This window comes from Hemitrygon akajei, chromosome 6, assembly GCF_048418815.1.
Source record: "Hemitrygon akajei chromosome 6, sHemAka1.3, whole genome shotgun sequence".
NCBI classification, from domain to species: Eukaryota; Metazoa; Chordata; class Chondrichthyes; order Myliobatiformes; family Dasyatidae; genus Hemitrygon; species Hemitrygon akajei.
Genome location: NC_133129.1, coordinates 91580154 through 91595701, shown reverse-complemented (window position 1 = coordinate 91595701; position 15548 = coordinate 91580154). Strand labels below are relative to the sequence as shown.

The 15548-nt window shown below is 51.4% G+C and overlaps 1 long non-coding RNA gene across 1 annotated transcript; it reads right to left on the bottom strand.

The window, feature by feature from the left end:
* Positions 1-1883: 1883 nt before the first annotated feature.
* On the bottom strand, positions 1884-10157 carry LOC140729261 (uncharacterized). Its single transcript, XR_012099299.1, has 2 exons — positions 9794-10157; positions 1884-7625 (listed from the first exon to the last, which is right to left on the bottom strand). It is a non-coding gene; the product is annotated as an uncharacterized lncRNA (long non-coding RNA).
* Positions 10158-15548: the final 5391 nt, after the last annotated feature.

The following is a 15548-nucleotide window of genomic DNA, read 5'->3' as shown; positions in this document are numbered from 1 at the left end:
GGGGAGGAAGAAGAATAACGTGATACGTCAAACCGGGAGGGGGTGGGGGGGGGTTGAAGAGATGGGAAGCTGATTGGTGAAAGGGATAAATGGCTGATAGCAGAGGGTAGAAGACCGTGTGAGAAAGAGGAGGAGAGGTATCAGAGGTGATGGGCAGGTAAGGAGATAAGGTGACGGAGGGAAACAGCAATGGTGAAGCGTGGGGTGGTGGGGGGGAAAGCAACCACAAGATGTTCGAGAAATCGATGTTCATGCCATGAAGTTGGGGTCTACCTAGACGGAATATAAGGTGTTACTCCTCCAAGCTCAGTGCGGCCACATGGCGGCAGTAGAGGAGACCACGGACTGACATGTCGGGATTTCCTTTTTCCAGCTGCCCCTTTATCCCCGGGGTTTCTCTCTCCAGTTCCCCCCATCACCCTGCGTAATTCCCCCTCCCATAGTACATAGAGTGGTTTTCTGTGACTCAGTTACGCGGGAAATGGTTCTGGGTCGCGAGTTATGGGAGTTTGGAGTTGCAAATATGGAGAGAATACATGTTAAGAAACTTATTAGTATAAAGGCGTAAAAGAAATTTGGTTGTGATTAATTGCGTCCGGAGGGGAGGGGTTGAGGAGGGCCGTGGTCGAGAGGAAGAGAGAATGCGGAAACTGGAAAAGGTCCCGTCGGCTGGTTTGAAGTTGGCAGCAATGACGGAGGGACGCGCGGTTTAAAGCGAGCGGAGTGAATGACAGGAGTTTTTGGCTGTTGCTGGTTTCCAACACATCAGGAGCCTGATCCCTACTCTGTTTAACCTCTTCACTTGGATTGTCTTTGGTTATGAATTGCAGCAAATGTCCTAGCCTGCAACTCGACTTTCCCTATTTCAGTGACCGGCATTCTGTCCTAATCAATCAATGAGTATTGATTCTTGCATATTGCCGTCCCTGCGACCCCCGCCCCATTTTCTTAATCACGAAAGGGATTTGGAGCCCAGGTTCTAGCCTTAGGACCACATTCAGGAGAGCCCCGTGATTTCGGAAGTAATATTGGAAAGCGGTTCCGGGAGTTCAATAGGCTGGAGAAGAGAGAGCGTTCCGGTCGTCGCTGCTGTGCTCGGCTGGCAAGGAAATGCAGGACATCCTCTCGGTTCAGCACTACTCGTTTCCGACTGTAACAACCCCAACACCCGCATTTTAGATACGACACGGCCGTGTAATTTAATTTCCAGTAAATGCAGGATTCCAGTGAGTGGGAACGGGGTGCAGTTTCAGTACCCAATCCGGACTCTGGGGACCATCGGATTATCAGATAACTCCTTGTACAAAATTTCCACAGAGCGACGCGGAAATTCTGTTTATTTTACAGAGCTTTGGTCGTAAATGAAGACTTTCTGAGATGTCTCCGAGGTGCGGGGTTGAACTTAGTTCCATTTCCAGGTCAAAGGTCCGGACCCGGAACGTCGACTGTCCACTTCCCCCTACAGTGGGACTGCCCGACCCGCTTGTGGCTCGGAATCCCACCCCGAGCCCCCAGTGAGAGCGAACTACATACAGAAGATTCTGCGGGTACTGGAAATCCAGAGCAACGCACGCAAAATCGCTCCAGGCACTGAGCAGGTCAGGCAGCATCTAAAGAGCCAACGTTTCGGATCCGCTTCGATCATCAGGACGTCGGCCCAAAACGTCGACACTTACTTCCCCTTCCATAGATGCTTCCGGACCTGCTGAGTTTTTCCAGCATTGAGAATGTGTGTTGTGCAGTCACTGAATGTCCCGGAGTTCTGTTCCACGGGGAAGTGGGGAGTAATCCCGGAGCTCAGGGTCCAGGCAGAGCTCCCAACAGTGAGGGGATTAAAACCGGGGATGATCGAGAGGCCAATACAATGAAATCATAACGGGAAGTATTAAAATATCACACTTTATCAATCAAAATGTTCACAAAGGGCAAGGTACGAATCACAGAGAATGAAAGGGGAAAAGGTCTTCTGGTCGGGTTTAGTTTACAACGGGAGGCGTCCCTATCCGATGGGCTGTGGTAATTGAGAGGCGGGGCAATATTTGGAGCAGCATCGTCCCTTAACCCGGGCCATCCAAACGGGGTCATGGGATCTTGAACGGAGAGGAGGTTCGGTCCGTTCGCCACGAGCCGAGGGAGGGGGCAGCAACCGGGGCGGCTTCTGTTGTGATTCCGGTAGATCCGTTACAGGTCATTCCCCGGGTTCCGTTCCGAGCCGGGGAGACGTCTGGAAAGCGCAGTCGTCCGACTCCTCGACGCCACCCCACCCGGCTGGCGATGACCGCAATCCACCCTCCATTCTCTCAGACACCCACAACTGGCAGTACCTGGGGAGGGAACTGCGGATTGGAACGGGCCCGACAACGGGGTGACCGCCTCACCATGAGCATTGCTCACCCATCGGAGGCCGGGGATCGACGAGGAAGGAGTTTGAGGCGAGATTGTAAAGATTAATCCGGGCGGGGGGGAGGGCAGGGCACAGGGCGAATGAGCACCCTTTCCTATGGGGAAGACAAGGAGATCTCCCTTCTCTTTCCCAGGAGGGGAGGGTGAAGGTGTAAGTGCACAGGTCTCTCTCGGGGGAGGGAATCAGACAAGGACACTGGTCTCTCTCTTGGGGTGCAGACAGAAGGGTACTGTCTCTCTGGGGGGGGGGATTGCAGAGACAAGGGCCACAGGTCTCTTCCTCTCGGGGGGGGGGGCAGAACAAGGGCACTGATCTCTCTCGGGGGGGCAGAACAAGGGCACTGATCTCTCGCTCTTGGGGAGGCAGAACAAGGGCACTGATCTCTTGCTCTCGGGGGGGCAGAACAAGGGCACTGATCTCTCGCTCTTGGGGAGGCAGAGGCACAGGTCACAGGTCTCTCTATTGGGAGCAGAGACAAGGTCAGATCACTCGTCGGGGACAGGGACAAGGGCACAGGCTTCTCATGGGGTAAGAGCGGAGTCAAGGTCACAGATCACTCTCTGGGGTGGGCAGAGACAAGGGCACAGGTCTCTCTCTGTCAGGGAGGGGGCAGAGACAAGGGAACAGACCTCTCATGGGGGAGGGACAGAGTCAAGGTCACAGATCACTCTCAGGGGGGCAGAGACAAGGGAACAGATCACTCTCGGGAGGCAGAGACAAGGTCACAGATCATTCTTTTGAGGGGGCAGAGACAAGGGCACAGGCCTCATGGGGGGGACGGACATCTCTGTCTCTCTCTCTCTCTTCCCCCCACATTGGGGTGTTTCTGGGACTAGTGGACGACACCGTGACCCGGGGGCGCTCTGAATGGCGATGGCCGAGCTGTAATTTCAACGTTTTCGTTGTGAATGGTGAATTACAGTAATGTTTTGCTGTGATCACCGACTAGGACTCCTTAGAAAACGGAACAAAGAAGGGGACCATCTTTATTCCATTTCCAAAGGTGTGGGGAAACAGAGGACAAAGACAGGGGGCAGGGACCGTCACTAACTAGGGGGTCGCGACCTGTTAGTCTCCTTCAGCGAGACACGGGACACCCTCTCACCCTGTTGGAACCCTCTCCCTCCACAACGAATGGTGGAAGAAGGTCTCGATAAACGAATTTATCTCCAGTGGGGTTCTGAGAGAACCCGGGGTGGTTTCCGGAAGCGGGGGATAGATAACGGAACAGGCTCGATGGGCAGTATGGCCCAATTCTGCTCCTGTGCCTTATGATCTGAGCTCCACCTGACCCTCGAACCATGGTAGGCGACGATCATGCGTTGCCTGGGGTAATAATCCACGGAGAAACGCCCCTGATAAATCCCGACGACTGGCCGGCCAGTAATTCGAGGACAGCTTCCGAAACAGGACCTACTAGCTCCCACCCGGACGTGGGGAACCGCCTGGAGTTTTACCAGGTACCGGCAAGATTAGACGGGAGCCCCCGACTCCAGCTCCTCTCTTCTGAGGTGCTTCTTCCTGTCAAGTCCACGGACCTCGTCCTGGTTGGTCCTGCTCCAGGCGGGGCGGGGGCATCAGTCCAACGACCCCTCACAGAACAGGCACCCGGCCTCCCGTCCATCGTCTACACCACCCGATTCGTCGGGAGAGCAGCCAACATGATCAAGGATGCCTCCGACCATCTCCTCCCCTCCCCTCCCCTCCCCTCCCACCGGGCAGGAGCGCGCGTACCGCCGGGCTCAAGGACAGCTTCCACCCCGCTGTTATCAGACTCTTGAATGGATCTCTGGTGTATAGAAGAGTACAGCACAGGAACAGGCCATTCGGCCCACAAAGCTAATCAGTAACACTCAAACACTAACCCCTCCTGCCTACACCGTGTCCATATCCCTCCATCTTCCTCACATCCATGTGCCTGTCCAAAACCCTAAAAATGTACCCTTGATCGACCTCGTCGTGGCCTTTTTATAAAATCTTTATTGTGTGCCTGCGCCGCACTTCCTCTGTAACTGCGCAACACACACACAACGCTGGAGGAACCCAGCAGGTCGGGCAGCCTCTACGGAAATGAATCAACAGTCGGCGTTTCGGGCCGAGACCCTTCTTCAGGACTGGAAAGAGAGGGGGCAGACACCACAATAAAAAGGTGGAGGGAGACTTCACCCAGAGAGTGGTGGGAGTGTGGAATGAGCTGCCAGATGAAGTGGTAAATGCGGGCTCACTTTTAACATTTAAGAAAAACTTGGACAGGTTCATGGATGAGAGGAGTTTGGAGGGATATGGCCCAGGTGCAGGTCAGTGGGACTAGGCAGCAAAATGGTTCGGCACAGACAAGAAGGGCCGAAGGGCCTGTTTCTGTGCTGTAATGTTCTCTGGTTCTATGGGAAGGAGGATAGCTGGTGGGTGATAGGTGAAGCCCTGCGTGTAGGAAAGGTAAAGGGCCGGAGAGGCAGGAATCTGACAGAAGAGTAGAGTGCAGTACAGGGGAAGGGAAGGAGGGACACCGAGGGAAGAGATAGGCAGGTTAGAAGAGGTGAAAGGCCAGAGTGAGGAATAGAAGAGGGGGGAGAAGGAGGAGTTTTTTTTAACCAGAAGGAGAAGTCGCTATTCATGCCATCAAGTTGGATATTACCCAGACGGAATATAAGGTGTTGCTCCTTCACCCTGAGAATGGCCTCATCTTGGCGCAATAGGAGGTCACAGACCGACACTCAACTAACACAAACATTTACCCCATTCGGTTAATCTCTCGTTACCTTGAAGTGTTATGTACGGAACAATCTATTCGGGTGGTGGCACTATAGCGTACCGGTTAGCACAATTATTTACACCACTGACGATTCACCGATCAGGGTTCGATTCCCGACGCTGCCTATAAAGAGTTTATATGGAATTTCTGTTATCACATTTTTGGGGGGGGGGTACTCTAGTTTCCTCTCCCGTTTCAAACACGTTCAAGTTGGGGTCATCGAGTTGCGGGCACACTACGTAGGCACTGGGAGTGTGGCAACGCTTGTGGGCTGCCAGGCACGATCCTCGCTGATTTGGTTTGATGCCAAGGAAGCATTTCACTGTCTGATTTGATGTACAATAAAATGGCTCCAATTCCCTCTCTCCCTCCTCATTGCCGCTGTCACCCAGTAAAGGTTGGGGTCTGGTTCACCACCCCCCTGAACTAGGAGTGTGCTCTCAGATCTCCATCACCACACCCTTCCTCTTTGATCTACGGGGAGGGGAGGTAACGTTAGTAGTTCCACAACATGGCTGGTCTGACTGAGAAAGGAGCTGCTCTGGGAAATCACTGCGCAGAAACCTGGCTCAGGAGGAAACAGACCAATCACCAAAACAGGCCCTTTGGCCCATCCACTCCGTGCAGGCCTCCAATCCCATTTGTTCTCCCATGCCACTTCTACCTGGCTCCTCGAACAGGATCGCCTGTTGGTCTTCCCAACTCAGGAGATGGCGGCCAAATCAGGCAGTGGTTCCTGTGGCCTCCAGCGAACCTTGGAGTCAGCCTGTGATCTACTGGGTCCCGGCCAGGGTGGGCTGTGTTGAGAGAATGGGCAAAGAGCAGGCTCTTTCGCCCTCCCGTCAAAGCTTAACCCACACCTATCCCCGAAACCTGCCAACTGGCGATGGGTTTATTATGGTCACAAGTACTGATGTACAGTGGAAAAACTCTTTTGCGTGCAGTCATTGCATCACATCAGTGTACTGCGGTGGTACGGGGGGGGGGGAGCATTAACAGAATGCAGAATAAAGTGTTACAGAGGGAGCGCAGTGCAGGCAGACAATAAGGTGCGAGGGCCACGTCAAGGTAAATTGTGAAGTCAAGAGTTCATCTTATTGTAGACGCAAGGCACTGCAGATGCTGGAAATCTGCATCAACAGATACAAAATGCTGGGGGCTCTGGAAAATAACAGTCCTCGTTTTGGGCTGAGACCCTCCATCTTATTGTACCAGAGTTCCATTCGACAGCCCTACAAGCTGTCCTTGAGCCCGGTGGAGCGCACTTTCAGGTGTTTGTATCGTCTGCCCGATGGGAGAGGGGAGAAGAGAGAATGCCCGGGGCAGGGGAGGTCTTTGACCGTGTTGGCTGCTGTACTGAGGCAGTGAGAAGTTTAGACAGAATCCATGGAGGGGAGGCTGGTTTCTGTGATGTTCCAAGCTGTGTCCACAACCCTCTGCAGCTTTCCGTGGTCATGTACAGAGCAGTTGCTGTACCAAGCCAGGGCACGTCCAGATAGGATATGCCTTCTACGGTGCATTGATAAGGGAACGCGCTGAACTGCTGTGGCCTCCTGAGGAAGGAGAGGCGCTGGCAAGCTTTCTTGGCCTCGGTGTCAATTGCAGCTGTTAGCATGGACAATACAGTAGGGGGAGGCCTTCCCTGGTGGGATTCCTGGGCACAAGAGGGTTGGGAGAGTGGGCAAGGGTGGGTGGGCGTTGGCAGGATGATAAAGCCAGGCTATGGGCCGTGGGTCAGGCTGGGTACTCAAGAGGAGGGAAAGCCAAACTCTCCCACCATCCCACCCAGACAAGGACCTGCATCAGGACCATCGCCACCTGCAAGGTCACAGTCAACATCTGAAGGGGCTGAGATGGAGAAGCAAGGGTGGGGAAGTGGCTCTCGTTGGGTGTCAACTCCACCAGGAGGAACCCACCAGACCGAATGGCCTTACTCTGTGTGATCCAGAGTGAGGCAGCTCCGCTCATCACTGGCATCTTCCTATAAGGGCGAAGGGTGACCGCTCTGCCACAGAGGACCTATCCTTCCCAGAACAGCAGCTGAAAGGCGGCAGGCTGGAGGTCCCTCGATTCCGGGGAAATAGGGCAATGAGACCTCTTCGTGGTAACGTGGTTGGGGCCCCAGACCAGACCGAACCTAGCCCAATCTTGCAGGCTGGGCCTGGTCAGAATCCAAGTCCAGCACTGGGTGAAGATCCCACGTGTGGGTTATGGAAGGAGAAGGGAGTGGAGGAACTGTGACGATGAAGGGGTGGATAGGGTCTGGAGGAGGGCGAGAGAATGGGGCTGGGTGGACAGAGGTAAGGGTCAGCTACCCAGTAGATTCCAGTGTCCTCCCCCCCCACCCACCCTGCCCTCAGGTGTTGGGAAGGGAGGGGCGCCTGCTCCTCAGGGGCACTTTCGCTCGACACACTGCTTCCCGCCTTCTTCATACTCCTGCTTGGAGATCCACATCTGCTGGAAAGTTCCCTGCGGGGAGAGAGGGTGGGAGTATCAGGCCCACTCAGCAGTTCCCGATGACTGACTTTGCACCCCGCCCCCCCAGCCCCAGTCCTTCCACATTTACTGAGTGTACAGACGAGACTAACACAGAAGAGATTTGAAGCTAAAGTACAAGAGATGTTTCTCCCGTAGATGGTGGACATCTTGAGAAACACACTCACACACACACACACAAAATGCTGGAAGAGCTCAGTAGGTCAGGTAGCCTCTAAGGAAAGGAAAAACCAATCAGCCTTTTATCAGGACCAAAAAAGAGGGGTGGGGGGGGGGGGAAAAGAACAGAAGTCAGAATAAGAAGGTGAAGGGAGTGGGGAGGGGGTGAAGTAAGGGCTGGCAAATAAGGAATTGATGGGAGAGGAGAGTGGACCATTAGAGAAAGGGAAGGTGTAGGAGGGGACCCAAGAGGAGGTGAAGTGCAGGTGAGAAGGGGACACAGAATGTGGAATGGGGGAAAAAAGAGAGCGGGCGGTGGGGGGGGGGGTGCAGAGAATGTTCATACCATCAGGTTGGTGGCTACCCAGATGGAATATGAGGTGTTGCTCCTCCAACCTGAGAGTGTCCTCAAGGTGACAGTAGAGGAGGCAGTTTCCAGACATGTTGGGATGGGAAGAGCAAGTCAAATTGAAATAGGAGGCCACCAGGCGACCTTGCCTTTTGTGGAAGACTGGAATAGGTGCTGTGGTTGATACTGAAGGTGATTATCGAATTTTGATGGATAAATGGGCTGAGGAATGGCAAGTGGAGTTTAATTCGAGTAAGAGCAAGGTGTTGCATTTTGAGAAGACATATTAGGGTAGGACTTCCACAGTGATGAATGGGGTCCTGGGGAGTGTTGTAGCACAGAGGGGCCTGGGAGTACAGGTGCACGGTTCCCTGAAAGTGGAGTCACAGAAAGGGCGGTGAGAGTGGCTTCTGGGCATGCCAAGAGGGCAGTTGGAGCAACGCTCTGGGTGTGCCAAGAGGGCAGTGGGAGCAACGCTCTGGGTGTGCCAAGAGGGCAGTGGGAGCAACGCTCTGGGTGTGCCAAGTGCAGCTTTTGGCACACTGGCCTTCACTAGTCAGGCCACTGAGTGTAGAGTTAGATGTTATTCTGATTTGTTCACCCTGCCATGAAAAAGATGCCTTGAAACTGGATATAGTGCAGAGAGGATCGATGGGGGTATTGCCAGGACTTGATTGACTGAGTTATGGAGTGAGGTTGAGCAGGTTAGGACTTTATTCCTTGGAGTTTAAGGGGCGAGAGGTAACCTTACAGAGGTGCATAACAAATTTCATGACATTTGTGAGTGATGATAAACCTGATTCTGATACGGGTCTCTATTGTAGACTGGGAGTGGGAAGGGGGCAGGGAGCAGGAAGCACCAGAGAGACATTCTGTAATGATCAATAATCCAATTGTTTGGAATCAAATTACCTTGCCTGGTTTCTCAAGGCTGGGTGTGTCTGCACCCACATGTCTCCCTATCCCTCCAACATTCCTTATCTGCATCTCACCCTACACCCCTCCCACGGTGCACCACCCTCACCATTCCCAATATCTTTTGCTCTGACCAGATTTACAAACTCACTCTCCACTCCACACTGACAAATACAGTACTATGCAAAAGTTTTAGGTGTGTGTGTGTATATATATATATATATATGTAGAGAGAGAGAGAGAGAGAGAGACACTATGATGACTTTTGCACAATACTGTATATTACGTCTTTCCAGTTACCAAGTAACACTTAATACTACTGAGCTAATACAAAACTAAGCGTTCTTATTTCTGTTTCCCAATCACATTCCTATTTTAACCAAATACAGTACTGTGCAAAGATTTTGGGCATTATATTTTTATATATATATACACACACCCAAGAACTATACATTAACAACACTTGAAAGACACTCAGACAGGTCCATGGATAGGAAAGGTTTAGAGACATATGGGTGTCTACTCAACAATCTCCTTCCTCCCCCCATTCCCATCTATATTACCTCCCCTCGCCCCCACCATTCTTCCGAACTCCCCATCCAACTGTCCACCTTCTCCCCACACCCCACTCCATCATCACCCTCTCCTCTCCTCCACTCTGTACCAGCCACACACACCCACTCCCTCCGAGCCCCGCCCTCTGCAGACAGACACTCACCAGGGAGGCGAGGATAGAGCCCCCGATCCAGGGGCTGAAACGGCGCTCCACCGTGCTGTTGTTGGCGATCAGCTTCAGTCGCATGCTCTGGGGGAAGACGGGACAAGGGTAACCAGGGTGGGGTAGAGAATCACCAGATTCGACCCATCCCTGTGCACTCTGATCTGCTCCCTCCCTCTTAAATTTCTTCCTAGATTTCTTCTTTCCTTCAAGTGAGGCTGCTCAGGCCATCGAGTCCAAGCTGAACCCCAGAGCAGTCTCAATCCTCCAATACTTGTCCTGCAACCCATCCTCTCCACATTATCATACTCCCCATCATATTTCCATCAACTGCTCCCCAGATTCAACCCCTCACCCAAATACTAAGGGGGTGATTTACAGTGGCCGTTTAACCACCAACCCTGGATGATGTTGGGAGGCGGGAGGGAAATGTAGCTCCCGGTGGGAAACCCAACGGGGGTCACAGGGAGAACGTGTGTATACACACACACACACACACACACACACACACACACACACACACACACACACACACACACACACACACACACACACACACACACACACACACACACACACACACACACACACACACAGTAACAGGGACTCTACCCACTGCGCCCGTCCCATTATTAGACTAAACCCTCCCAAAATCATTCTCCCACACTCCGAATTCTCACTCCCTTTGCCCTCTGAAACCACCCATCCAGTTTGCACCCTTGACCCTCAGCTCCGTTGCACTCTGACCCCTCAGGCCCGCTCCTCGAATCGGTGTTGACGAGCTGCAGAGCGACAGCGCCACCACGGGGCGGTAACCGGTACTGCAGCTCTGCCCCTTCATTAGAACAAGTCATCAAACGGTTGGAAACAACTTGGCGTCCGCTCCTCCACCCCCCGGGGTCATGGGACCCTGGCTACAACTCAGGGAAGCCTAGAGATGCCTACGCAGCTGGGAATACCGGTCCAGATTAGGCTCAAGAAAGGAAAAATGAAACCTGTCTCTCTTTCTCTCTGTACTTTCATGACTCATTCCATCCCCACAATCCAGACCAGACTTTCCCTTCTCTAATGTTATTTGCTGAGTATTCAGTTTCGTGCCAAACTGTTCATTCTCTCTCCTCCCCCCTCCTTTTGGGCAGAAGATAGAAAATCAGAAAGCATGTACCATTAGGCTAAAGGACAGCTTCTACTCCATTACTGAATGGTTCCCTAGTACAAGATGGGCCCTTGACTTTACAATCTACTTCAGTATGATTTTGCATTTTACTGTTTACCTGCACTGCACTTTCTCGGTAGCTGTTACAGTTGTTATTGTTATTGTTTTACCTTATTCTACCCTATGTGGCCAAGTGGTTAAGGCGTTCGTCTAGTGATCTGAAGGTCGCTAGTTCGAGCCTTGGCTGAGGCTGCGTGTGTGTCCTTGAGCAAGGCACTTAACCACACATTGCTCTGCGACAACACCGGTGTCAAACTGTATGGGTCCTAATGCCCTTCCCTTGGACAACATTGGTGGCGTGGGCAACTGGGCAACTGCCGGTCTTCCATAAAAAAACCTGCCCTGGAAACTTTCCAAGGTGCAAATCATGGCCTATCGAGACTAACAGAGGTCTACGTACACTGTATACAAGTATACATATACTGTATACATGAACAGTGTACAAGTTTTCACTGTAACTCAGTACATGACAATAATAAACCAATACCATTCCACCCGAGGGGCGTTTCAAGGTTTCAATATTTCACAATCTCAATTATTCAAGAACTTCATTACTGAAGTTCTGTGATGTACAGATTAGACTATCTATCGATTGGACTTTTCCAGTTTTATGGTTTTTATATTCTGTGTTTTTGCCTGGTTTTTCTTCTTGTCACAATTTGTTGTTTTTTTTTCCTGTGAGGGGTGGGGGCTTGGGGGTTGACGTTCTTGTTGCTGTTTGGCGTGTTTTGTTAGATTTTTTTTGTGGGAAACGGGGTGGGGGTTGATGATCGTGTTGCTGTTCCTTTTCATGTGGGGGGGGTGGGTTTGATGTTTTTCTTTGAATGGATTCCATGGCTTTCTTTGTTTCGTGGTTATCTGGAGAAGACAAATCTCAGAGTTATATTCTGCATATATACTTGGATAATAAATGAAGGAACATTTGATTAAAACCGTTTTCTGAAGGACTTAGATGAGCATGTGGTTGAGAGTATAATATTCAGTAGCAAAATTTATTCCCACGCCCAGCACGATTTGGAATTCTGTTATTGCTTTCCCTTACGCTACCTCAAAACATTATAATAATGATTTGATCTGTACAGACAGGATGCTAGACAAGCTTTTCGCTCATCTTGGTACATATGACAATAATAAACCAATTCCAGTTTCTTTCAGCTACATCTATGACATCTCAACAGCTTTCAGTTCCCTAGCCCTGACAGCCTCACTTTCACCAAGCACAGTCACTATATCACATCTATCCCCCAACAGGAAAGTCGTTGGGATTCTCCGTTTCTCAAATCCGACTAGTTTCCCCTACATCAATAACCACACCCCCACCCTCTGTCTAGGAGAACTGGTCCTCACCCTCAAAAACTCCCTCCTTTTGTTCACCCTCCCAACTTCCTCTAAACCAAACATGACCTCAGCTGCGCCCATCTTTCCTTAGGCTATGTGCAGCGGTCTTTGTCCCAAACCTGTTCCCCCACCCTTCCTCTGCTACACAATCGATCCCATCGGCACCCCTGCGCTGGCTCGTCAGTTCCATCGACTTCGCCGCCAACTCCTGCCCTGCCCTCAAACTCACTCTGTCACACCCGTCAACTCTCTCTCCTCTTTCCTCATCTCCCTGTCACCATCCAAGATTACCCACTCTCCACAGATGCTGCATTCCTCCAGTGCTTTGTGTGCTTCCTACTGACAGTAACTATTAATCAGTCCTGCCAACACTAACGTGATCCACTGTGCACCTAGTTAAAATAGTGACCTACTAATCAATCCTCCCACAACCGGTGTAGTTGTTAGACATGTCAGGCAAAGGGTCCACACTCCAAATATTGACTGTTCATCTCCTTCCACAGACATTGACCCGTTTCTTCACTCTCTGTGTTTCTCTAGATTCCAGCATCTACAGTCTTGTGTCTGCTGTCCAATTCTCCCTCCTGCAGTGTCATCCAATTAACAACGACTACTAAATCAGTTCTCCTACCACTAGTGTGGGGTAGAGATATGTCTCTACCAAATGCGCCTTTTCCCTTGGCTAGCCTACAGGTCACCCTGGTGCAAAGTGAAGCACCCGCTTCACACGCCGATCAGATATGCGCAGCTGATGTACATCACAAGAGCCGGTTATGCGTCCAGTGATGCCAGACAATTTCTGAACAGGTTTGATAATGGCTGCAGGGTGTGTGTGGTGGGGGGGGGAGGGGGGAGTTGCCCATCTTGTAAAGACACTGCCCAGAAGCTAGCAATGGCAAACCACTTCTGTAGAAAAATTTGCCAGGGACATTTATGGGCATGGAAAGACCACAGTCACCCACATAATACAACACGGCACACAACGATAGAACTACCAGTGTCACTGTCTGCCCAGTTGACAGTAATTGCTGTTTGCTCTTCCCACCACCAGTGTTGCTGTAGTGCGCTGTACATCTTGTTGCTAGTGACTGCTAAGTGGTCTTCCCACCACCGGTGTCGCTGAAGGGTAATGTGCCCTTATCATCAGTGCCTGCTGTTGCTCCTTTCAGCACCAAGTGTGGTTGCAGTTTGGTGTTTCCAGGACAACGGCCACAACTTTCACAAGTTGAAGGAATGGTGCAGGGCCCCATTTGTGCATTTTTCTGTAAAAATCATGTTAACACCATGGAGCACACACAAAATGCTGGAGGAACTCAGCAGGCCAGGCAGCATCTATGGAAATGAGTAAACAGTCAACGTTTTGGACCGAGACCCTTCAGCAGGACTGGGGAAAAAAGATGGGAGTCAGATTAAGGTGGTCAGGGGAGGGGAGGAAGAAACCCAAGGTGATAGGTGAAACCGGAGGGGGGGGGGGTAGAGGGGTGATGTAAGGAGCTGGGACTTTGATAGGCGAAAGATACAGGGCTGGAGAAGGAAGAATCTAATAGGCAAGAACAGAACGGCATGGAAGAAAGAAAAGGGGGAGGAGCACCAGAGGGAGGCAATAAGGTGGGGGGGGGGGGAAGAACAGGAATGGAGAATGGCGAAGCGGGAGGGGCATTACCAGAAGTTCGAGAAATCGATGTTGGAGGCTACCCAGATGGAATATAAGGTGTTGTTCCTCCAACCTGAGTGAGGCCTCATCACAACAGTAGACTGACATGTCAGAAGGGGAATGGGACGTGGAATTAAAATGGGTGGCCTCTGGGAGATCCCACTTCTGGCAGACAGAGTGTAGGTGCTCAGCGAAGCAGTCTCCCCATCTACGTCAGGTCTCACTGATATACAGGAGGCCACACTGGGAGCACCGGATACAGTAGATGACCCTGACCAATTCACAGGTGAAGTAACACACACAAAATGCTGGTGGAACACAGCAGGCTAGGCAGCATCTATAGGGAGAAGCGCTGTCGACGTTTCAGGCCGAGACCCTTTGTCAGGACCCTGTGTTCCAGCAGCATTTTGTGTGTGTTGCTTGAATTTCCAGCATCTGCAGACTTCCTCATGTTTGTCACAGGTGAAGTGTCGCCTCACCTGGAAGGACTGTTTGGGGCCCTGAAAGGTAGTGAGGGAGAAAGTGTAGGGGCAAGTGTAGTACTTGTTCTGCTTGCAAGGATAAGTGCCAGAAGGGAGATCAGTGTGGAGGGACGAATGGACAAGGGAGTTGCGTGGGGAGTGATCCCTGTGAAAAGCAGAAAGTGGAGGGGTGAAGGGGACAGAGAAAAAGATGTGCTTGGTGGTGGGATCCCACTAGAGATGGCAGAAGTTATGGAGAATTATGTTTTGGATGCGGAGGCTGGTGGGGTGGTAGGTGAGGACAAGAGGAACCCTATCCCTGGTAGGGTGGTGGGAGGATGGGGTGAGAGCAGACATGCGTGAAATGGAAGAGATGTGGTTGAGGACAGCATTGATGGTGGAGGAAGGGAAGCCCCTTTCTTTGAAGAAGGAGACCATCTCCATATTTCTGGAATGAAAAGCCTCATCCTGAGAGCAGATGTGGTGGAGACGGAGGACTTAAGAGAAGGGGATGGCATTTTTAAAAATAACAGGGTGAGAAGAGTTATAGTCCAGGTAGCTGTGAGAGTCTGTGGGTTTGTAATAGACATCAGTAGATAAGCTGTCTCCAGAGATGGATATAGAGAGGTTGAGAGGAGGGAGGAGAGGGAAGTGTCAGAAATGGACCAGGTAAATTTGAGGGCAGGGTGGAAGTGGATGAAGTTGAGCTCAGCATGTGTGCAGGAAGCAGCACCAATGCAGTTGTTGATGCAGCATAGGAAAAATCAGGGGAGCAATACCAGTGTAGGCTTGGAACATAGACTGTTCCATGTAGCGGACAAAAAGGCAGGCATAGCTGGGATCCACGGCTACATCTTTTGTTTGAAGGAAGTGGGAGGAGCCACAGGAAAAATTATTGAGTGTGAGGACGTTCCGCCAGGTGAAGGGGAACTGGTTAGGCCTGATGTCCAGAAAGAAAGGGAGAGCTTTGAGGCCTTTCTGGTGGAGGATGAAGGAGTATAGGGACTGGACATCCATTGTGAAAATAAGATGCTCGGGGCCAGGGAACTTGAAATCATTGAAAAGATCAAGTGTGTGTGAACTGAG